Genomic DNA, 24,290 nt, shown 5'->3' with positions numbered 1-24,290 from the left:
GCCAGCAATCCCTCTCCTTCCTCTGGTTCTCCATCCGGGGGTGAAAGGGCGTAGGCTGCGGGGCGTCTTCTGCTGCCTGCTGGCCGTGTAACGGAAGACAGCGGAAGGGAGGCCGAGCGGCAGCTGTGTAAGGTCTCCGCATAGCAGTGGACGAGCAGCGGGCAGGTACATGACGCCTGGGGACGGGGAGGGCAGCAGCAGCTTCTGCCAGTCATTGCATCTGGAGCTAAGGCTGCTCACTGACTTATAGCTCCATAGAGACTGCATTCTTCCGGTGATTGCCTGACTGTAGTCAGCCAATGTCCTGCAGGCATAATCAGCACAGCCATCGCTCAGTGTGGCCAGTGTTCTGCCAGTCATCGCCTGCTGTAGACAGGCGATGTCATTGCCCCCTGCATTCATCCATTGCTCTGGTTACCCTATGTGTTCTTGTCTGATGTAGGATGTGTACTCAGTGTATTTTCTCTATATGGAATGTGTGTTTTAGTCATTGGCCCATGTGGCCATACCAGTCATCGCCCAGTGCTCCTGTTAATTTCAGTCCTAGCCCCATATGGCTGGTTATCTCATTCATTGCACCATGCTCCCATTTAAGCTAAAGATGGGATTTCACATATATATGTATGTATGTGTTTTTGTTTTTTTTTGCTCTAGAATAACTAACTAGTCGGGACTAAAACTGATCTTTGCACAGGGCTGATCGGATTTGTAAGGGTGCATACACACATGATTTTGATTGGCCAATTTTACTACTTTCATATAATAGGAAGGCCAAGAGATTTTGCATACTATGAACAGGTTGTGTAGGTAAGCTTTTTTTTTTTTTTACTACATGTGAGCGGCAAGATTGGCCAATCAAAATTCAATGTGTGTACCAGCTTAAGTGATCAAGCTGTCAGATAAGTTATGGTGGTAGTCTACTTTAGGGGACCCAACAGGAAACCTAATGAACAATTTTCCAATCACAGCACCCTCTACAGCATGAAGCGTGATTGGCTAAATAGTGTGGGCGTAGCTTACTACAACCTATCTGAAACCTTTAAAGTTCCAGTAAGTGCAATCCACCCAATCACATTAGTGGGATTTCCTTATGAGATTTCCTGTTGAGTCCCCCAAAGTATACTATTGCCTCAGTAATCATTAGTCATTTGAACTAGATTAGACGTGCAGATATTTGTTTTTACCTTATAATTCTGGTGATTATAAATTAAAAGAAAATATTTATTAATTTCAGACCACGTGTGTAATCCTGCTTGTCCATGTTCATCCCAATTATTGCCCTATTTGTCTGTCCTTGTTTCTGGTCACACCAGTCAGTGAAACAGTCAATCTTATCATTTGCCAATATAGCCAGTGCTAGTATGGTTTAGGTAATCAAGTGAGAAAATCTGTAGGGAACAGTTCTCCAATCATCGTAGCATTATCTACAACTTAAAGCATTCTAATTGGCTGAATAATGTGGGTGTATTATTGCTAACCACAATTGCTACCACCTATCTGAAACTTAGCAGTTCTAGAGGGCACTGCACAACCAATCACATTAGTGCAATTTCCCTATGTACTTTCTTGCTGGGTTACCTCAACCATACTAGTGCCATATAGCCATTTTGCATCATGCTATCTTAGCGTTGTGCCAGTCACTGCATATATAGGTACTGTTTGTACACATAGCGTTGTGCTAGTTTCTCCTAATGTTCTCCATTTTATTACTCCATGCAAAGCATGCTTTCGTTGGCTAGCCACACACTATGCAATGTCACTGTACATTCTTACCAATATCTATGCAATATGAGGACAAACAGACTGGCTGTAACACTACATATATTGTTCAAGCAGGCTAGTAGAAGATCTAAATGTGGTTAGATTGATGATTGATTTTGACATCAGATTGCCTAGTATATGGTCTGCTTAATTGATACCCTGTTATTTAGTATTTATTTAGTGCCAACATCTTCCACAGCGCTGCACAGAGTATATTGTTTTGTCACTTAACTGTCCCTCAGAGGGGCTCACAATCTAATCCTATAAACAATTTTTATGAATCACTGGGCAATGTCAGAAGTATTCTGCCAAGCATTCCATATATCAGTATTATCAGTTATGGCTCTATTGATTGCAGTGATAAGTCTGTCATGTGTCTGTCATATTTGTATGTTGTGCTCCCAACCTTTGCGCTTCAAGTTACATACAAGTTCTTCTGACTTGTAATGAAAGTTGTCACAGGTAGCAGTCCTTTTTAACGTTTGTGTTCTGTCTGTTTCAATGTAGCGCACTAGTCTAGTTTAGGGAACCTCACAGGGAACAGTTCTCCAGTCACAGCCTCTCTACAGTACGGAGCGTTGTAATTGGCTGAATATTGTGGTCTACGACCAATCTAAAATCTAAAGGTTCAAGAGAGTGCTGTCCACCCAATCACATTAGTGGAATTTCTCTATGAGATTTCCTGCTGAGTGCCCTAAACTAGACCAGCGCCTCCAATTGCTGGGGGGGGGGAGCATCGCTATTTGTATCAGATGTTTCTTAGAAATTGCTGTGCCATGTTTTGGTAACTAGTAGTGTTGATCGAATGGTGCTCGGTCGCGCTGTTCGGTGTCCTCCCCTCGCTTATTGGCGCCTTGCAGGCAGCCAATAAGCCGCGACAATGCTTTTTCCACAGCTATGGTCACACAGCCTAGCTGGCTGTGACCATAGTTGTGATTGGCCGAGCGGGTCACGTGGTCGGGTATATAACTACCCAAACGCACGCTCGCTCTGCCATTCACAATGGGGTTTAGCTTGGGGTAGGTAGGAGACAGAGCTGGCGGTTAGGTGCCAGCACTGCGAGCCAGGCCACCCACAGTGCCCCAGCCTCACCACCACTGCCAGCAGCAGCCACAGTGCCCCAGCCTCACCACCACTGCCAGCGGCAGCCACAGTGCCCCAGCCTCACCACCACTGCCAGCGGCAGCCACAGTGCCCCAGCCTCACCACCACTGCCAGCGGCAGCCGCAGTGCCCCAGCCTCACCACCACTGCCAGCGGCAGCCGCAGTGCCCCAGCCTCACCACCACTGCCAGCGGCAGCCACAGTGCCCCAGCCTCACCCCCACTGCCAGCGGCAGCCGCAGTGCCCCAGCCTCACCCCCACTGCCAGCGGCAGCCGCAGTGCCCCAGCCTCACCCCCACTGCCAGCGGCAGCCGCAGTGCCCCAGCCTCACCCCCACTGCCAGCGGCAGCCACAGTGCCCCAGCCTCACCCCCACTGCCAGCGGCCCAGCAGCAGCCACAGAGTCCCAGCCTCACCACTGCCAGGCATTGGCATTTGGCAGCAGCCACAGTGCCCCAGCCTCACCACTGCCAGCAGCAGCCCCAGAGCCCCAGCCTCACCCCCACTGCCAGCGGCAGCCACAGTGCCCCAGCCTCACCACCACTGCCAGCAGGAGCCACAGAGCCCCTGCCTCACCAATGCCAGCGGCCCAGCAGCAGCCACAGAGCCCCTGCCTTTTCATGATCTCATTTGTATAAAATTTATAAATGCATGGCGATAAACTGCATTGGCCTTAAGCATGCAGTTTTTCCCCATACACGTATGCCTTTTTTTGGGAGTTTTATTTGTTTTATTGGCAGTCAAGTATAATTGGCGCACTGCTCTGTAAACATGAGTCCCTGCTTTTATTCTGAGCCTAAGATCTATGTGTAAATGCCCCTCCACTATTTCCAACCCATTTTGCAGAAGTTTCCCTCATTTTGCAAGTTTTTTCAGGCCAGCACAGCAGGCATGCTCGGGTCCCCATTGACTTCCATTAGGCTCGGTGTTTTGCCGAATATCCCGAACATCTGGACCATGTTCGGCCGACCCGACCCCGAATAACTGGGTGTTCGATCAACACTAGTGACTAGAGAGGCATTCCCACTGAGCTGCACAGTGTGTATGTAAGATGCAAGAGTGCAGAATAGAGGCGTGTTGAACAGACTCCATGGGGATACATTCTAAGAGGGGGAGGGCAGGGAAGTGATGCTGCTTTCATTTCCAGTATATGATTGTCTGTGGAGGCACTCCTGTTCTGCTTGTTTTTTTTGTTTTGTTTTTTTTGTTTTAGTCATTCAAGTAAACCTTGTATGATGAGAACAAGTATTTTCCTTCCTCTTTATTCTGCTACTGAGATATCTGATTTCACATTGCAGACTATCTCTAGTAGAAATCTGGTTCAGGCTTGACTTTTTTTTACATGCATGAGGTTTTTTGACATGGCATGGATTGTTACTCTGAAGCAGTTGCTTTATTTCTCATGGCCAGTCCTTTGAACACAGAACATTTCCTCTCTCCACACACCTACGCCTACCATAGTCAGCTGCAGTATCTTCATTTCCTGGGGAGACATATGCTGTTGTTTTGACAGATTTGGATTGTGTCGTTGATTTTGCTAAATAAAGCTTGGGGGGATTGAATGGATTGCTTTGAAAAGCTGCTGTCCAAGTCGTGGTTTTATTGCAGTGTCGTGCTGCAGAAAGAGAATGAACGATCAACTGAACTGTCTTATCTGCTGCTGTCCAACCCAAGTACAGTTTTTTTCTGCTGAAGTCTATATGCAGTGCAGTGTTCTCCCCAGAAATTTTTTCCAGCCGGGTGGCATGAAAAAGTAGCCGGGTGGTGAAGAAAGGTCATGCTGGGTGGAAAGGCAGGGTCACATCGAAGCGGCAAATTTATTTTGGGTCCAAACATAGTCACCTATGTTGAAAGCTGCGATTAGCAGCTACAGCTGGAAATTTGTACACTTCGTAGCAATTTAAGACTAAAACGGAGTACCCACGAAAAGATAGATCACGGAATTCCATTATGAACAATTGTTCCATGATCTATCTTTGAACATTGGTAGCGGAGTTATGTGACCAACAGGACGTAGGCAATCGTTCAAATGAAACCATGTTTTGCTAAAGTCCATTGACTTTAGTAGAAATTATTGTTTCGTTTGAACGATCATTTCCATTGTGATCCATCAGAACGGTCCTTTAAAAAAAAAAAAGTGAGCACCACGGTTCGTAAGCCATCTGCAACTTGTATAACGAATCTCCATTAAATGATCATTACGTAATGTCATGCTGTTTAATTTTTATGTGGATATGGACCTTTTGGACTGAGATCATAACCAATGCCTGCTGTACCAGATGATTGTTATTAAGATGCAGGGGGGTGTGTGTGTGTGTGTATCAGCTTTGCAGACAGCTTGGCTGGGGAAAGCACAATGAGCTGTGTAGCAGTGTAAATAGATTTTCACAGGTCAGCAGCAGCTGTATCCCCCAGCTCACTCCCCTCCCCCCCCCCGCCATGATTTCTCACCTCGCTGTTTCATTTCTGGACAGACACGTGGGAAGGAAGTTAAGTTTACAGCGTGAGGGGACAGAGTCCTTCACCCGTTGTCTGTCTAGCATTCTCCGATGTTTACTTTGAAAACAAGAGGCCAGCATGCCAGTGGATGACTGATAAGATCACTCTAAGGAGCCCCTCGGGAAAGCATCCTTGTTTTCTCCCCTCTCCCACCGCTTTTACCCAGGAAAACACACAGACCCAGCGCGGCTTGAAGCATCGATAGCAGCCAGTAGCACATTAGCTGACCCACGCGACAGGGCACGCCCCCCACTGGTGAAGCTCTAATGTGACTGGCCAACAGGCAGGGTAGTGAGAGGCAGAGTCTCCTGAGCTGCATGACAACGTCAATACAGTACTTCCCCTGTCCCTCCCTCCTTACCACCCACAGACAGGAATTGAGGCGTAGAGCGGGTATAGCGTCCATGAGCGACAGCGGGCTGCCTGCAGAAGCAGTTCCGCTGCGGATGGCGGCTGATTGGCAGCCGGGCGGTGAGGAATTTCAGGTGGGCGGAGCGCCCCGCTAATAGACTCTAGGGAGAACACTGCAGTGGCAGCTTTTTTTTAAGGCTTTTAATTTTACATGATTCATTTTACAATACTCTGCTCGTTACTGGTACTAAATAGATGTCTTCCCGTCAGCTAAATCGCGTGCATGCTTTCACATAGCAAAAGACACATGTGTCAGTAGGGGGCTTCAGAGAGAATGACTACTATTAGCGTGGTTATCAGCGGTGAATGTGCTAATTCACATGGTACTCCTACATCTGTATGAGGGTTCAATTCTGCTGACTTTTATTGGGTCCTGCAGATATTGTCTGTGTGACAATGCTTTGCTCAGCAGAAAAAGGTTAACAGGAAACAGCACTGAAGCTATACAGGACATTAGTTTCAGTCTCCTGTTTGGCTTCATTGTACATTTATTGTCCTCCTCGCAGCTGATGGACGGAGACCTTTAAAAAAATGTAGACTAGTGTAACATGCATTTGATGTAGTCTGCACTTTTGTAATGGCAGTATATGCATCAGAGTATTTATCTGTCCCATAGGGTTATTTTTATAGAAATTGAGTATTTTTTTCCCCAGATGTGATGTTCCTATTGACTAAAAAGATTTTATCTTCTAATCAATCAGGGCTGATAATTGCATTGCTAAATTATGCCAGTCATATGAGCACGTCGCCCTGTCATGCTGTGCTATTGTGGAGATTGATTTTTAGGATGTTGCTATGTATGGAGCTAAATGATTTGCTTGAAATGGGGAGATGACATGATACATTTAAAGGGAAGCTCTGCTTTTGTTATAAAATCGCCATAGACTTAGATCAGCGTGTCTTGTTGTTATTTCTCTGTCTGAAATTTTCTTTTCCATTTTTAGAACTGACGGCTCATATTGCATTGCTTTGTAGCCATGGCAACAGTATTCTTTGGAGTATAGAATGTCTAGAAATTGCAGTTCCGCTGCACAGATCTGGAGAAATTGCTATTCATTTTTATTCCATGGATGGCTGCAGTTACTTATTACTGTAGAGTGATATGTTGGTGTAGTGTAAATAACAAAGATCTGTATTATAGGCTGCATAAGTACATACTAGTGATATATTTCTCATGTTAAAGGAAACCAGAGATGGGGCACTAGAAATATTTGCTTAATTAACCGGCTGTTTCCTCCAGCCCCATAAGCACGTCTGAGTCCCATGCCGACCTCCCATGTGCCTCCGTTGAGCCGCAATCTGCCCCGGTAACGGGCTCAGTCTCATCAATCAGGGTCTTATGCACATGCGTGGGAGGTCCGCTGATGCTCTGAAGATCTTGACTCATGTGACTGAGCCAGTTACGGGGACTGATTGCAGCTAAACGGCGGACCACAGGAGAACGGCGAGGGACTCAGGCATGCTTATGGGGCTGGGGGAAACCCTGTGTAATTAAAAAATCTTTGTAGTGTGCCATCTTTGGTACATTTAAGAGTATATAAAGTAGAATACTTACCTGGTGCAATGCAATTCATCCAGGCAGTTGTTTGCTTTCTCCCCCCCCCCCCCTCGGAATTATATGTGCCAGTTTTTTTTTTCTCAACACTCCATCTGCGTTGCCACGGCCCGTACCCAACTCAGCAGCCACCAAGCTGGAGGCAGGCCACAGCAACGCATGCAGGGGTTCCCAAAACGCTTTGGCAGATTGTATCCATGCGCACAACTGTGTGGCCGAGCAGAGGGGCATTGGATCAGGTAAATAACACTGAGACCATTGATCTTGCAGCATTAAGACAGAGCCTGGCAAACTACAAACATACTACACATAGGTTTTCCTAAATATGTTTATCCGATCAGCTACTGTCAAATCATTTTTAAATTGCCTGATCAGGTGCCCAGACATGCAGACGCTGCCTTCTTCATAGACTTTTCTCCCCAGAAATAATTTTATAGCTGGGTGGGGAATTCAGGTCACAATAGGTGGAAGGGGAGGGTCATGCCAAAGCTGCAAACTAGTGGCTACAAAAAAATACCCAATAGATATATTGGGCACCAATGAAGGGGCTACACTGGGTAAGGAGGGAGATCTAAGCCTTGGTGTTGCTGATGGGGGTGAGGAAGGAGGATCTCACCCTTGCGAGCTGATGGGGTTGAGGATGGAGATCTCACCCTGGGTGCTTATAAAGGGCTTGGAGCAGGTTCATAATAGATGCTGGTGAAATATGAAGTGGGTTCAAACTTGCTGTTGCTATCTGTGATTGTTGCTGCTGGATATACACTAGGAGCAGGAGAAGAGTGCTGACTAGCGTTTTTACCCCATGCACAAACATGTATGCTCCTAAAGTCCCCAGGGACAAAAGGTGAGGACAAAGAGGGCAATAAAGATACATACAGTAGTCTAACTTCTTTCCATTTTTTTTGGTGTTGGTCTCTAATTACTGGTGTGGATTTCATCTAGGGTAGTTTTATTTTTTTTTAAATGATCCCATTGACTTGCATTAAAAAAACGAAAACGGGTCGCGCTTCTCGCTGCTGAAGCAGCAGCTTTGACAGGCTAACACCACTAGTGGGAGGGGGAGACTTTTCCTGAGCCGAAGGAAGGAACCAGTTGCTGTACTATCCCATCCCTCCAAACCTCTGACGGACTGGAACTGAGGAGGTGGGCAGGAACAGTATCCCTGAGTGACAGCAGGCTGGCTGTAATGACACAGCCACTGCCCACTGTACGGAATCAATCTCACAGTAGTGTGGAAGGAAGCGATTCTGCTGCAACCGGGCGCTCACCAAATTTAGCCTTGCGAAGTGCCTGGCTAATAGGCTCTAGGGAGAACACTGGCCTAGCCTAACCTTATTCTCACACGAGCCCTCCCTCTGGTGTTATTCAGACAATACTGCAGCCAAAAAGATCAGCAGGGCTCCCAGGTTACTGATATTGTTAAATAAGGAAATAAGTATGGCAGCCTCCACATTCTTCTCACTTCAGGCGATGGACAGCAATAAAAACTGGTTAATAATTCCATCTCGCCCTCCTACTGTGGTTTAAAAAAAAAACTAATTTGTTGCAGTGTCTTAGAGATATTTGGCCACTTCCTGTCTGGGAAGCTTCCTTCATCCTGAGCTGGCCAACTAACCAGTACAGTGCATTATGAGGGGTATGTTGATGCAGTTGTTTGCATATTGCCTAGCGATTGCTCCTGCATTCTAGTTATTCCTTCCTTCCTTCTGTGAAGGTTTGCTTGAAACATTGAGGAAGTGACTCTGCATTATTTGTAACCATGTCAGTGTCATTTCCCTGCCCTGTCATTTTCTGAATCTTGCACTGGCAACGCAGAGATGTGTGAACTTTGATTTGTGGATGTTCTGTATCGTTTCTCTGCAGCTCGTAGATAAAAGGTGTTCTGGCTGACAGATGCAGGTTGAGTAGTAAGGTCTGTTTCACATAAGGGACGTTGCTGTGCGCTTTTCACAGCGCATTGCGCTGTTCGCTTTGCTAGGTACAGCTTTCTGCATTGATTCTAATGTACCACATTCCGATCTATGGGCTTTGTTACTGTCAGTTTGAGAAACATGGTGTTGCATGCATTTCTGTGCGGTGCGCAGGACATCCTGGAAGGAGGACTTGGTGCCAAAGCGCTCCTGACCTGCGCACATTGGACATGGTGGAAGATTCAAACCAACCAAGAATTTTATAGTTTTTTGATGGACTGTCAAATTGTGTTCAACCAGAATAAAGGAGGAAGAAATGCAGCGCTGGATCCCGGGAGGGGAGTTCTCTGCAGGGGCTGCAGGAAATTTCCCTGGGGTATTATTTTTTTTCCAGATTTTAGGATCTGAGAGCACAAAATTAAATTGTACTGCTTTTAGACCCTAAAGTCTGGAAAGAATCATAGCGCCAAGGAGGTTAAACATAACAGAAAAATACAACTGTAAAAGTGAACTGTAAGAAATAGATTATCGCCAGCAGAGATTTGATTGTTGTCCTGCAATAGTGAATGTGTGCAAAGGCGAAGCAGCAAATTGGAAACAAAATGTATTGCATCTGGTGCGGAGACAGTTTGCGCTAATGTTGTGGGAATGTGATGATGGGATAATCGACCAGGATATCCATTTGGCAGCCCATGGGCCGGATGTGGCCCCCGGGATGCAGTCACTCGGCCGCATTATTTTTTTGTGGCCCCATCCTCTGGCAGGCCCACCTTTTTGTTTGCATTTGAAAATCTAGTCCTAGACACACCCCCTGCCCATGAAGTAGGACTATTTATTTATTTGTTGTATTTATAAAGCGCCAACATATTACGCAGCGCTGGACATTAATTTAGGTTACAGACAATATTTAGGGGTGACAAACAGCAATATGACAATACAGGAATACAAGAAAACCAGATCACACAGCACAGTATGAGTACAAGGTAATGCTTAGTCAGTCACTGGATGGGAGCATGGAGTTAGGCAAGTTAGGTTCACTCAAATGCATAGCATGGGTGCACAGTAATAGAGGTGAATGATCAGGTAGGACACAAAAGGAGTGAGGACCCTGCCCAAAGGCTTACAATCTAGAGGGAGAGGTAGGGACACTAGAGGTAGGGGACCAGAGTTCGGCTGTGGGTTTAGAGCAATTGTGAGGGGTGGTAGGCAAGAGTGAAAAGGTGAGTTTTGAGGGCCTTCTTGAAGGTGTTGAAGGAGGGGGCTGCCCTAATGGGTGGAGGTAGGGAGTTCCATAGTGTCGGAGCGGCTCTTGAGAAGTCTTGGAGGCGTGCATGGGACTGGGTGATGCGGGGGACGGTCAGGCGAAGTTCATTGGAGGAGCGGAGTGAGTGGCTTGGTGTGTATCTCTGAGTAAGATCAGAAATGTAGGTTGGACAGGTTTTGTGGATGGATTTGTAGGTCAGACACAATATCTTGAATCTGATTCTGGACTGGATAGGAAGCCAGTGGAGGGATTCACGGAGGGGAGCCGCCCTGGTGGAGCGATGGGAGGAGTGGATAATTCTGGCAGCCGCATTCATGATGGACTGCAGTGGGGCTATTCGGGTCTTAGGGAGTCCAGACAGAAGGGCATTGCAGTAGTCGAGGCGGGAAATTATGAGGGCATGGATGAGGAAGTTTGGTGGTGGCAGGGGTCAGGAAAGGGCGAATCTTACAGATGTTACGAAGGTGGAAGTTGCAGGACTTTGTGAGGTTTTGGATGTGGGGAGTGAAGGAGAGTGCGGAGTCCAGGGTGACACCCAGACAGCGGGCTTGAGAGGTAGGGTGAATAGTAGTGTGGTTAACAGTGACCTGCACATCTGGGAGGTCCAGGGATGACCGGGGTGGGAAGATCATAAATTCCGTTTTGTCTAGATTTAGTTTTAGGGACCTAGCGGACATCCAGGAGGAGATGGCAGATAGGCAGGAGGAGACCTTGTCCATGGTAGTGGTGGATATGTCAGGGATGTGGAGATAGATTTGGGTGTCATCTGCATACAGATGATAGTTAAAACCCATGGAGGAGATAACCTTGCCAATGGAGGATGTGTATAGGGAGAACAGTAGGGGGCCAAGGACTGAGCCTTGGGGGACTCCCACTGAGAGGTGGTTGGGGGTGGACGAGGACTCATTGAAGGAGGTCGTGAAGGAGCGGTTGGAGAGGTAGGATGAAAGCCAGGTCAGGGCGAGATCGTGAATGCCCATGGATTGGAGGGACTGGAGGAGTAGGGGATGATCTACTGTATCAAAAGCTGCTGAAAGGTCAAGGAGGAGGAGAATGGTGTATTTACCTTCAGCTTTAGCTAAGGCAAGGTCATTGACCACTTTGGTGAGAGCCGTTTCGGTTGAGTGGGCAGGCCGAAATCCAGATTGCAGTATAGATAGACTACACTATAATAGACTTTTGTGGACTTGGTCCAGTTTGTGATTTTTTTTTTTCAGCTCTTTTATAGATATGCAACAGTTTGTGACCATTAATAAGCATGCTCCATTATGCTGCTTTCCTATATTAGTCACCCTGTGCTTCCCCCAGGTTTCTATATTAGTATTGACTATACTGCTGCAGTAATCTTTTTAGAAATTAACCTTCATTTGAAGGGAAAATCGCCACAGGAGCTGATTCACGCTCTTATTAAGCATCATTCATTCATGGTGATGTCAGTCATGAAGATGCGTTGGTCGTGATCGGTCCACTGGAAATCATTTATATGGAAATTCCACTTACATAAGATAAAGTCCACCTACTTCTGTGCTTTACAAGTCTTTTTGCAGTTTAATATGAGTGACCTTTATCTTTCCAATTTAGACAGTATCCAGCTAAGGATTTCCAAAAGTGACAGTAAGCTGAACATGTTCTTCATAGCCTTGATAACGGTATGTTTGGAGCATAGATGCCAAAAGACTGTTCAGAAACTCCTGCCATGCTGCAGGAGGAATAAAGAGAATGGGGGGGGGGGGGGGGGGCAAGGGGAAGACGCACTCCTTTTCTATGTTGAGGGTGGTGATTTGGTGCCCTCTCGACAGGGAATCTAGCATGAATCTAGCATGTTCTGCACTGCCTAAAGATCCGGCATGCTGTATGTCGAAGGCCTCTTTTTCCACAAGCAACTGAAGGCGTTGAATTCACTGCCTGTCAGCTGCTCCCAACCACTTGCCGGGTGCTTGCTAGTGTTTGGCGCAGGGGGTGGACAGGCAGCCCTCCCCATGTTTCCTTCGCCATGCTCAGCAGGGCTATGGAGTCAGTCAAGGAGTCAGAGAATTTTTTTAGGTTCCTGGAGTCTGTGGTTTCATAAACTGAGATTGATTAAATTTGTACTTCACAGCCCTGGAACTCAAACACAACGTGAGTTTTTGTGTTTTTTTTTGTTTTTTTTGTTCCGAGTGTCAAATGTGACACTTGTGGTGGTACCAAACGCTGCCATTTAGCTGCATATACTTACAGCTTAATGTCACTTGTTGCTGTCCGTAGAAAACACTTGCACACGGTTCTTGCCTCGCCCGCCAGAAGCAAAAGCTGCCATGTCCATCCCTCCACTGAACAGTACATGCCTGCTGTTGCTATGTGACATGCCTGTATAGTCTTTATTTATTTTTTGTTCTCTTTGCGAGGACTACCAACACAAGCAGAGAGGGGGCATAACTCTTGTAATATACAAGGTGGCACAAGAGAGACTGGTCTGGCTGCTTGTCTTGTATAGGTAATGGAAGGAATTGCAGGTGACACAGGCTTGCTAAGGCCAGGAAGGACACAAAGCAGGGATCGGGGAAGCGGGGACCGGCTGACGTTTGCCTGTATACTCGTGCTTGTGACTTTTATAGAACTAGTTGTGTGGGCACCTTTGTGCTTCTATGTCTATAGGGGGTTTGCCCAGCTGTAGGCAGAGTTCTAAATGTAATATCTGATAGCTTGGTAATCAGAATCTCCAATGGTTACTTTTTTTTAAAAAAAATTTAATACGCATCTGCAGATACATTCGTTTTTTAAAAATATGGTCACATGACCTGAAGATCTTGCTGAAGTAGAAGACAGCGGTGGCTGTATATGGTGATGCTGCTGCTTATTCCGTATCCTTATTCTGTGCAGACTGCAGGGGGATGTGATACAACAGAACTTTTGTTGGAATTACAACTTTGTAAATCTTCAGAAGGAAGTGGCTGACGTGAAAGGGATATGGAGGCTGACATATCTGTCCTTTTCAACAATACCAGGTGCCTGGCAGCCCTACTGATCTTTTTGGCTGCAGTAGTGGTTGAATTACACTCGTACCAAGGATGCGGCTAATCTTGTCCGTTTTGACAATCTTGTCAGAAACCTCTGATTTGCTGCATGCTTGTTCAGGGTCTATAGCTAAAAAGTATTAGAGGAAGTGGATCACCAGGACAGCCAGGCAACTGATATTGTTTAAAAGTAAATAAATTTAGCAGCCTCCATATCCCTCTTTTTACGTTGCCGTACCCTGTGTGTATGAGCCTTAAAGTGGACCGGAACTCTTGTACTGGACAGAAGGAAAACATACAGAAATGCACCCTGTATGTATTTAAAGAGTTTAGCCTGTGTAATTCACCTTCATTTGTGTAGTCACTAGTTGTAATTTGATCTCTCCCCTGTGTCACATGACTTACCTATAGCAGATAAGCCCATTTGAAAATACAGGCTGTAAACAATATGTCTGCTTCCATGAATCAGTAAGTAGAAACTGTGCAGATTTATTTTAGGATTTCTATCAGCTGTAACAAAGAAATGTTTTTGTTTAAAGGTTATTATGCTGTTGTGTATCTTTTAGAGCTAAGAGGAGTTTTGAGTTCAGGTCCACTTTAAGACAGACACAGTGAAGTATGTTGCTTCCCCAGACCAGGGAATTTGTGACATTCAGGGCAGGCCAGGATCTTCTTGAAGCCAGGTGGTACCGAGAATTTTTACACACTCACACACACACTTACACACTTACACACTTTTTTCATATAATGATGGAATTGTGTTTACTTTAGATCCCAAATATTTAATAATATTTTTATGTATCGCTGAGGCAGGGAACACACTTGCAGGGCCGTTTTCCCCTGCGTTTCCCAGGTTTCCGTCGTGTTTTGCGGTCGCGTCTAACGCGTGCGTTTTTCCGCGTGCGTTTCTGCGTTTCTGCGTTTGCATGGCATGTAGTCATGCAATGTGCGGAAAAAAGCAGAAAACTGTGCGGCTACAAAACGCGGAAAAAAACGCGAACGCAAACGCGCACAAACGCATGCGGCGCAGCGTTTCCCGAGCTAGGCTATTATTTTCAATAGCCTCTAAAATCGTGCGCGTTTTGCCGTTCGCGGCAAAACGCGCAAAAACGCATGTAGTGTGTTCCCTGCCTCAAGTTAGACAAATGTTTACAAGCTTATTAACAAACTTTTGAAAGTGTTTCTATGATAAAGGAATCCACAATATCTATTTTACCATCCATACATTTTCCTCAGAACAGTGATCAGGGAAACTTATGTCAGTTTGGGGAATGAGGTTTCTGAATTTTTACTGCACCCTCTGCCAGGGCCATGTCTGCAGCCTAACATTTTAGAGGTGAAGTTACCGGCTAAATAGTAAGAATTCGGAAGAAGGCTCCCTCAGGCTTTGGTCCTTCCCCGAGGTTGGATTTTCCTGTTTTATCTCCCTGCACCTGTTCTGAAAGTATGCAGTGAAAACCCCAGTTGCCTAATGTTTTTTTTTTTTTCTAGCAATCTTCCTGGACAGGCAGTTATTCCCACTAACTGAATTATGTGTACGTTTGTTTGTACAGTTGGTCAGCCCTTAGCCTGTCCTTGCTTTAAACTAAGAGCACATAGGGTAGTGCCCGAGTTGGGCACCACTAAAGCGGTAATGCTATAGTCCGTGGCCAGCGCAGGGTAATTGGGGTTCTGGCAATCGCTGGACTCTCAATTACTTCTCGTAGCAACTTGGAGGAAAAATAGTATTTAACGCATATATGTACGCACCCTTGAAACAAAAATAAGATTATAAGCCATTGATTATCATTACTTTTACTCTTCCTCTTCCTCCTCCAACTTCCTCCTCTTCCTCTTTCCTCCTCCTACTCTTCCCTCCTCCTACTCTTCCCTCCTCCTACTCTTCCCTCCTCCTACTCTTCCCTCCTCCTACTCTTCCCTCCTCCTACTCTTCCCTCCTTCTACTCTTCCCTCCTCCTACTCTTCCCTCCTCCTACTCTTCCCTCCTCCTACTCTTCCCTCCTCCTACTCTTCCCTCCTCTTCCATCTTACCACATTTTTCAAGTAATATTTTTACATGAAGCAAGTTGCTGTCACACTGAGGCTTAGACCTCATTGCTGTATGATGTCAGCTTGTGGAATTCTGGTATCCATTACATTATCTTATCTAATAACGCCGAACTTTGTCCTTTTTAACAAAGGATCGGCAAGGGGCAAAGGTTTTGTGTGCATTCAGCGCTTATGGGCCCAGTCCTCTGTAGAGAGAAGTGTCTGTCTGCTTGCAGATTTAGGGAAGATTTGAAAAAGAGATAAAAATGGGAAATTTTAATGAAGGTGATTAAGTACTGGAAAGAAGATCAGTTAAATTGGAACTGATGTGTTTAAACATGTAGCATAATTACACTTGTTGAGAACTTCATTACTTATTATGTAAGATGGTTTTATGACTTTACATGCGTGATATACATTGTCTAAGGCGGTGAAAAAAGCCCTGTTCAGCATATTGCTTATAGGTGTCATAATATGATGGTGTAGAAATTCAAAGGTGCTCTCCGCAATACTTTAAAATAGAAATGTTTTTCAACAAATTTGCAGTGCAAATAGACACTGCTTTTCTTGGTGTTGAAATGCAAATATAACTAAGCATCTGTCAAAAGTATGGATGCACCTTTTATAACCCTTTATAAAGTAAAACTTTATTTGGCTGCAGGGCCACATTTTTCCTGCTGCTGGGGAAGTATGCCTACCCTGGCCTGGCAGGCTTAGCTGGGTATACAGGGTTGGCGGCAGGGAGCTTTTATAGTTATCTGTCTGGACGGCTGGATGGGCTTCTTCTTCCTCCATCATGGTGGCGGTGTTATCCTAACATTTCTTTTCGGTTCTGATCACATGACATAACGTGATTGGGATTCAGGAGACCATGTCAGCGTTACAGCACCACCCGGTGATGGAAGTCTCTTCCACCACCGGGTGGCGCTGTAGCGCTGACACGGTTTCCTTGGCCCTATCATGTGATCGGGACCCAGAAGACCTGTTTGAAGTTTAGAGCCGTGATTTGGAGGAAGAGAAGCCACCTGAAGCAGCTAAATATAACTGCTCTCCGCCACGCACTTGGTGGAGGTTAGAATGCACAGCAGCTTTCAAATGAAAAATGTCATTTGAAGCTGCTAATGGGTTCATGGCTTTTCTATCTTTTTATTATTTTTTACGTTGTAGATCCATATTGAAGATGCCAAAACTAGGAAGAAATGCATCAAGCAGTAAACAAGTTTTAAACAGACCAGAATGTTATAAATATTTTAGATCCTTCAAAATGGCGACTCTTTGCTTTGATGAGAACGTTGCACACTCTAGGCATTTTCTGTCAGCTTCAAGTAGTAGTCAGATCGTTTTCCAACAGTCTTGAAGTAGTTCCTTGAGGTCCCTTGGTCTACTATCCAACTCATCCCAAAGAATCTCAGTTGGGTTTAGGTTGGCTGAATGTGAAGGTCACTCTTGATAAAAACAATTGGTTGTGGATTTCTTTTGTTTTGTTTTTAATTTCCATTCAAGAGTGGTGGATTTTTCTAATCAGTTTTTATGAAAGTTTAATGGTGTGGGGTAGATTATCAATTTCTTAATGTATAGACCCCAGTTTTCTCCCCAGAATTTTCTTCCAGCCGGGTGGCATGAAAAAGTAGCCGGGTGGCGCGAGATGAGAATACAGGACTGGTGCTTCTCTGCACAATTCTGCTTACAGCATAGGAGAAGGTGAGCTGATGACAGCCGGGTGCTCACCAAAACTAGCCGGGTGGAGCACCCAGCTAAAAGGGCCTCGGGAGAACAATGGACCCTAGCAATTTTTTTCAGAGTTTCCAATATTTTTTTTTTATTCCAAATTGGCAGGAAAATTAAACGCGTGTGTGTTTCAATGGTCAGTCAGATTTTACAAATATTATAATCAAAATGTATTGTGATTCTATTAATTGAAAAGAAATTTAAATTGAATTTTGTGTGTGTGTGGCCACCTTTAGGAACCTATCCTATGCAGTAGAGGCAAGTCTTGATCTTCCCTTCCTGGTCTTCCCCATGAAAGCCAGCTTCATAATAGTTTGATGGTTGTCTCAGATTTGAGGGTACTTTCAATGTTCTTTGTAAAAAAAAACAGTGTACCAGGTCTACCTCAGCACAACTGACTGTCTCAAACACATTAAAGCAGTGGCATAACTAGAGATTATAGGGCCCCATAGCAAAACTTTCATGGGGCCCTCAGATGGCACTCGTTGGCTATGCCTCTACCCTATGGATATGAGTTAATTGGCGATTTACATTCTCGTGCAATCTACACTACATATAGTCCATGGGCACTGATACAGGGTGGCGGAACACAAGAAAGTTAATAGTGAGCACATTAAGTACCACCTGCGCGCCATCTGCTCCAGGGCCCCATAGCAGCTGCTATGGCTATTGCTACACCTCTGCATTGAAGAGAACCCAAGGCGAACCTAAAGACATAAACACTCACCTATGAGGGAAGCCAACTGGATACACTTAGTATCTGGTAAGTGCTTGAAATCACTTCTAGAAACAGTTAAGTTACCCTTTAAAGGGATACTGTAGGGGGGTCGGGGGAAAATGAGTTGAAGTTACCCGGGGCTTCTAATGGCCCCCCACAGACATCCTGTGCCCGCGCAGCCACTCACCGATGCTCCGGCCCCGCCTACAGTTAACTTCTGGAATTTCTGACTTTAAAGTCAGAAAACCACTGCGCCTGCATTGCCGTGTCCTTGCTCCCGCTGATGGCACCAGGAGCATACTGCGCAGACCAAAGACCATACTGGGCTTGTGCAATACTCTCCTGGTGACATCAGCGGGAGCGAGGATGCAGCTGCGCAGGCGCAGTGGTTTTCAGACTTTAAAGTCTGAAATTCCAGAAGTGAACCGGAGGCGGGGCCGGAGCATCGGTGAGTGGCTCTGTGGGTACAGGATGTCTGCGGGGGGCCATTAGAAGCCCTGGGTAAGTTCAACTCATTTTCCCCCGACCCCCCCCCCCCCCCTACAGTATCCCTTTAAAGAAAACTTGAGGGAAGAGTGATATAAAGACGTATACCGTATGTAATTTTATTTGTAACCACTTCGCCATGGCCTGAAGGGTTCAAATGCGGGTGTGCACTTTAGTGTAATAGTTGTAATTTTATAAATGCCCTATTTATACTAAGATGCACTAATAGGAGGTTTATAAACGTCCTTTAATATCTGTAACCTTCCCCAACATTATCAAAGGAAAATATAATAAGGAATTTGCTTGAGGTGAAATTTCCAGAGCAGATTAGTTTTCTGTCAAATTTTACTGTATTAAGTTTGACAGAAAATCTTCCTTTCACCTGACATTTGGTTTTAAGTTGTGTTTTTGGCTCAATTCTGTAGGTTTAGATTGCTATCGCTTCTTTGCTGTAAGATTCAGATTTGAGTCTGCCGTGTGCCAATTCTGCTGTCACATAGGTAGTTCTGTGGGTCGTTGTGGGCCCTGTAGAGGTTAGAACTGAGGGGCCTAGATCTGAAGTACGTCAGTTGAAAGAATTAAAGGACATCCGTAGTGAGAAGAATATGGAAGCTACCATTTATTTGCTTTTAAACAATACCAGTTGCCTGGCTGCCATTCTAAACTATTTGTCTGCAATAGTGTCTGAATAACACCAGAAACAATCATGCAGCTAATCTTGTCAGACATGAAAATAATGTCAGGAAACTCCTGCATGCTTGTTCAGAGTCTGTGGCTAAAAGTATTAGAGGCAGAAGATTATCAGGGTTGCTTGTAAGGCAATAAATATGGCAGCTTCCATATCACTCTCACGTCAGTTGTCTTTTAATGCTGTGTATTTACAAGCCTCGTTACAATGTAAACTTAAATTGTTAAACATTTTATGCCATATGGGAGGGCAGTGGAATGAAATGTTGTTTTTTTTTTTTTAAAGTAATATTCATTACACTCTTATGCTGGGCATACACGGCTCGATTTTTGAGCCATTAGGATGGCTCAATAGATCATTTCAGACATGTCCGATCTCCTGCCCGGTAGTTTCGCCGCACGATTCCGCATTGAAGACAATGGTTAAAGATAAGAAAAACAAGCGGAAGATAAGAGAATTGACTGCCAAATCGAGCTGCAAAACAATCGAGTGGCAAAATCGAGCCGTGTATGCCCGGCATAAGGCTTTGTTCACATTTAAAATCAAAATCACTGACCCCAATGGCTTTCATTTTACTTTTCAACAATTTTAATTAAAATCTCAGCGCTTACCTGCGCGCTGAGATTTTAATTAAGCGCTTTTGCAGAGAGTTTGTTTTTTCACTTCCTGACGTCAGTCAGGAAGTGACTTCTTTCACCCGGAAATGAATAAATATAATGTATTTCTTAATGAAAACGCTGGGGAAATCACTATACAATGTGTTTTTTCAAATACTTTGTGATTAACTTATACCTTCCATTGAGGCAAATCGCCCTAAAAATGGTACAGGCAGCGCTTTGGTGAGTGGATCAGAATCGAATCGCTCAGATGTGAACACTCATAGGGAATCGGTGCACATGGGCTTTTAGGGCAATTTTGAAAATCCCCGGTGCTTAAAAAAGTGAAAACACCCTAGGTGTGCACAAGCCCTTAAAGAGACTCTGTAACAAAATTATCAGCCTTATTTCTTCTATTCTATAAGTTCCTATACCTGTTCTAATGTGGTCTGTCTTACTGCAGCCTTTCCTAGTTGCACAGTGGCTGTATTATCTCTGTTATATAATCTAACCTTCTTTCCTCTGACTGCTTTGTCGGGCTCAGGCAGGAATGTGCTGCTCTGTGATAGGATATAATCTGTACACACCCTCTCCAGGCCCCCTGCAGGCTCTGTGGGAGTCACAGATGGAGCTCCTCTCAGCCTATCACACTCTGGTTAGCAGCCATGTCTTTTGTTCGTAAACACTGCCTAAAACTGGCAATTACAAGCCAGGATTTCAGCAGGGAGTGGCAGAAACAGCACAGAGGGGCCCAGGAGAACATAATGAATAGAATGGTATGCTTCTTATTGTAAGAATGTAAGAGTACAAATTCTCTTTAAAGGGACTCTATGGCAAAACATTTTAAAATATGTGCAAACATAACAAATAAGTAGGCTTTTTCCAGAGTAAAATGAGCCATAAATTACTTTTCTCCTATGTTGCTGTCACTTACAGTAGGTAGTAGTAATCTGACAAGTGACAGGTTTTGGACTAGTCCATCTCTTCATAGGGCATTCTCAGCAAGGCTTTTATCCTATACAATAAAATGCAAGTGTCCCTGCGTCATCAACTGAATGGCTGTGTGTCCATGGCTGTTTTTTGTACTGAGCATGTGCACAGACAGGGCAGTTAGGACACAGGGCCGGATCTGACAGTTTGCTGTGTGCGGTTCACAGAGGTTCTCATTGCATTGTAGGAAATAACCGCTTTTTCCAACTGCCAAGCAAGCCGCTCCCTGTGTGCATATACTTCAGACAGTGGTAGGGAACGAGCAAGCGGGACACATATGTGCGCGCATTGCGGGGGTAGCGGCTTTTTTTTTTTTTTTCAGGGGAAGCAGTTGGTCACCGATCTCTATGTAAAGCCCACGGATGTAAAATCACTTCTTCATTACGGGAGTTTCCATCCGTGGGCCACGAGAAGATCGGTACCGATAAGTCAATTTAAGAGGGTAAGGACGATAGTGGAGGGGGGTGAGACTCAGGACAGGAGACTAGATGAAATGCAGCAAAAATTCATCCAGCGGGGTTATCCCATGGAGGTGGTTCAGAGAGCTAGAGAGAAGAAGCCAGGACAAGGGTATAGAAAGAAAAAAGATATAGGCAGTAGGATCCCATTTATCTCTAAGTATAATCTTATGAGTGAGGATATTGCAAGGATAGTAAAAAAAACATTGGCATTTTTTATCAGATAGCTTCCCTCACATTAAACAATTCACAAATCCCCCCCCCCCCATGTTTTCTTATAAACGAGCCCCAAATCTGCGGGACTGGCTGGTACATGCAGATAGTGCTAAAATGGGACCACATATCAGCCTTTCACGTAGGGGCACATTTCCGTGTCTGACCTGCATGCACTGCAGTTCAGTCATAAAAGGAGACCAAATAACCCACCCCTACAAGGGTACTAAATTCAAGATTCAGGTTTGCCACACATGTGATTCCACATATGTGGTATATGCATTAAAATGCCCTTGTGGCTTATTATATATAGGTCAAACAACCCAAAAAATTAAAGTGCGATTGTCATCTCACAAACATGCCATACGAGAAGGTTTGACAGACCAAGCTGTCCCCTACCATTTTAGACAGGCCAGACATAATGTAAGCCAACTTAAATATATGATTATTGAGCAGGTATTGCAGCCCAGAAGGGGAGGGGATAGGTTGAAGCGGTTACTGTGGAGAGAGGCACACTGGATCAAGAAACTTGACACCATGGAGCCAAGGGGACTCAATCGAGAATTAGATCTGATTCCTTTTCTGTAGACATGATTTGTAGGAGATGGGTGATTGACTGTATCGTTGTGATGGTTTAGAGTTTCCCCTTGTCTCCATGATGTGAGGGATCCATGTGATTCATGCTGGTTTCTGTGTCTTTGGCTCTCTGGTCCACCTCTTGAGGATGTTTACCTCTGGCATGCGTGCACGTGTGTATGGTGCACGCATACATACTTGCAATATATGAGCGTTGCCACTGTGTGGCATATGTATTGGGCAAAATAGGTTCTGTTTATAAGATAAGCTTTCTCCGCTTTGGGCCATACCCCTGCTGTCCCCTTTATTTATGTAATTATATGCAGGATATTTTACAATTAATTAGGCCATATGTTTATATACTCTTTGGTGCAGAGGTTTGTTTACATCTACAGTAGGCGTTGCGCCGCTCATGACGCACCGCACGCTGACCGGCCTGCGCTACGAGGGAGGGTGGTGACTGGCCACGTCATGCCCGGCCGAAGTGACTCTGACGTTCCCCATCTGGTCCGCCGATGACGGCGGCGCAGTGGGAGGAGGCAGAGGTGGGACGCAGTCCGCTAACCGCCGCCATAGAGTAAAATCAAGCAATTTTTAAAAAAACGTAGAGGTGACGACACATACTGCCGACCAATCTGTAAGTACCTTAGCAGTTCCCCATCATGTCCGCTCCATGAGGAGCTTCAATGATGGGTGGTTCAAGACTGAAAGTGTGATTGGTTGCTTACAGGTCCATGTAATATAAAAGGAAGTGCTGTGTATGCATTCAGTGTATTTGCCTTGTAACCTAGCTTGACAAAGAAGCGTGTATGCTTTGAAACGTTGCTATAATGGATTACAAGCATCTGATTCAATAAAAGAACATTTTAAAATGGATGGTGCCGGCTTCCTGCTATACATTGAAGTTTGATCTGGAGTGCTGCCGGATCTGGCCGTGGCACATCGAATGAGAAGCAGAGGAGGTGCTCCACTATATCCTAAAAAGGATTTAGGGCTCGTTCCCACTGTTGCGACGCGATTTCGGCCGCATTCCGACGCTTGTAAAAACGCATGCGGATGCGTTTCCGCATGCGTTTTTACCCGCGATTTCGCATGCGATTTCGCATGGCAGGGTGCCATGCGAAATTAACCATGACACTGCCAGGGCAAAATAAAATAAAAAAAGGTGCGACATCGCGGGTAAAAACGCATGTAACAAACGCATGCGTTTTTACTATTAAATACATTAGCGGCGATTCGCACGGATTCCTGACGCAGGCGAAATCGTTGGCTCTTTTGTGCGTTTTTTACCGCTGAAAAAAACGCACCTCAACAACGCTACAGTGGAAACAGGCCCATCCACTTGCATTACATGTGCGGATCTGCATGCGTTGGACGCATGCAGATTCGCGATAGTGGGAACGAGCCCTAAAACAATGATGCTGGCCAGCTTCCCTGCTCGCTGCACAGTTTTTTGGCAGTTGGACAGAGCGATTGCCATTCACTAAGTGCTTTTGAAAATAAATAAATCCCTGAGAACCCCCTATGAAGAGATGGACTAGTCTAAAACCTGTCGCTTCTGTCAGATTTCTTCTACCTACTGTAAGTGACAGCAACATGGGAGAAAAGTAATTTATGGCTCATTTTACTTTGGAAAAAAATGTACTTCTTATTTGTATGTTTGCACATATTTAGAATTTTACTAATTTTCCCTGTAGTGCCCCTTTTTAAAGAGGAACTTCATAGTCAAAAAAACATAATGAATGCTTGATTACTGACATTTAAATCAATACATCGTCTGGGCCCTGGATACATGAAGAAATGTTGCAGCTGTGTAGCAATCCCTGCAATCTCAGATCCACAGGTTCTAATGCTGGGTACACATTGGGAGATTTTTCTGGCCAATTTACTGTCAGATCGATTATTTCCAACATGTCCGATTTGCTTTCTGATCGATTTCCGATCGTTTACTTTTAATAGGAAATCGATCGGAAAGCAAATCGGACATGTTGGAAATAATCGATCTGACAGTAAATCGGCCAGAAAATCTCAGTGTGAACCCAGCATTATAATCTAGTCATACCCAGAGTCCACTTGGAAACTTTTGGTCCCAGAGCCTTCTGCCATGCTGCTCCTACATTATGGAACTCCTTACCTCAGCATATCAGGATAGCTCCATCTCTGGCCGTGTTTTGTTTCAATTGTTTTTTTTATTGAAAAGTTTTGTGTAATAAACAGACATTTCTACACAATAATATTGCATTCAAAGTAAATACTAACATTACAGTATTGTAAAGTAGTTAACTTATTTCAAATCAACAGCTTATATAATAGA

The 24,290-nt window shown here is 44.9% G+C and overlaps 1 protein-coding gene across 11 annotated transcripts in view; it reads left to right on the top strand.

Annotated features, from left to right (window-relative positions):
- EPN1 (epsin 1) overlaps positions 1 to 24,290 on the top strand; it is a 128,789-nt gene continuing 104,499 nt past the window's right edge. For 4 of the 11 annotated variants that reach the window (XM_068241037.1, XM_068241034.1, XM_068241033.1 and 1 more), the window contains exon 1: positions 1 to 165. The gene's annotated coding sequence lies outside the window, so the exon portion shown is untranslated. Of the gene's footprint in view, positions 166 to 5,768; positions 5,848 to 24,290 lie in introns of those variants that run through there. The other 7 variants (XM_068241040.1, XM_068241039.1, XM_068241035.1 and 4 more) reach the window with 3 other exon arrangements.

This window comes from Hyperolius riggenbachi, chromosome 6 (genome assembly GCF_040937935.1).
Source record: "Hyperolius riggenbachi isolate aHypRig1 chromosome 6, aHypRig1.pri, whole genome shotgun sequence".
Lineage (NCBI taxonomy): Eukaryota > Metazoa > Chordata > Amphibia > Anura > Hyperoliidae > Hyperolius > Hyperolius riggenbachi.
This window is presented reverse-complemented; position numbering and strand designations above follow the sequence as displayed.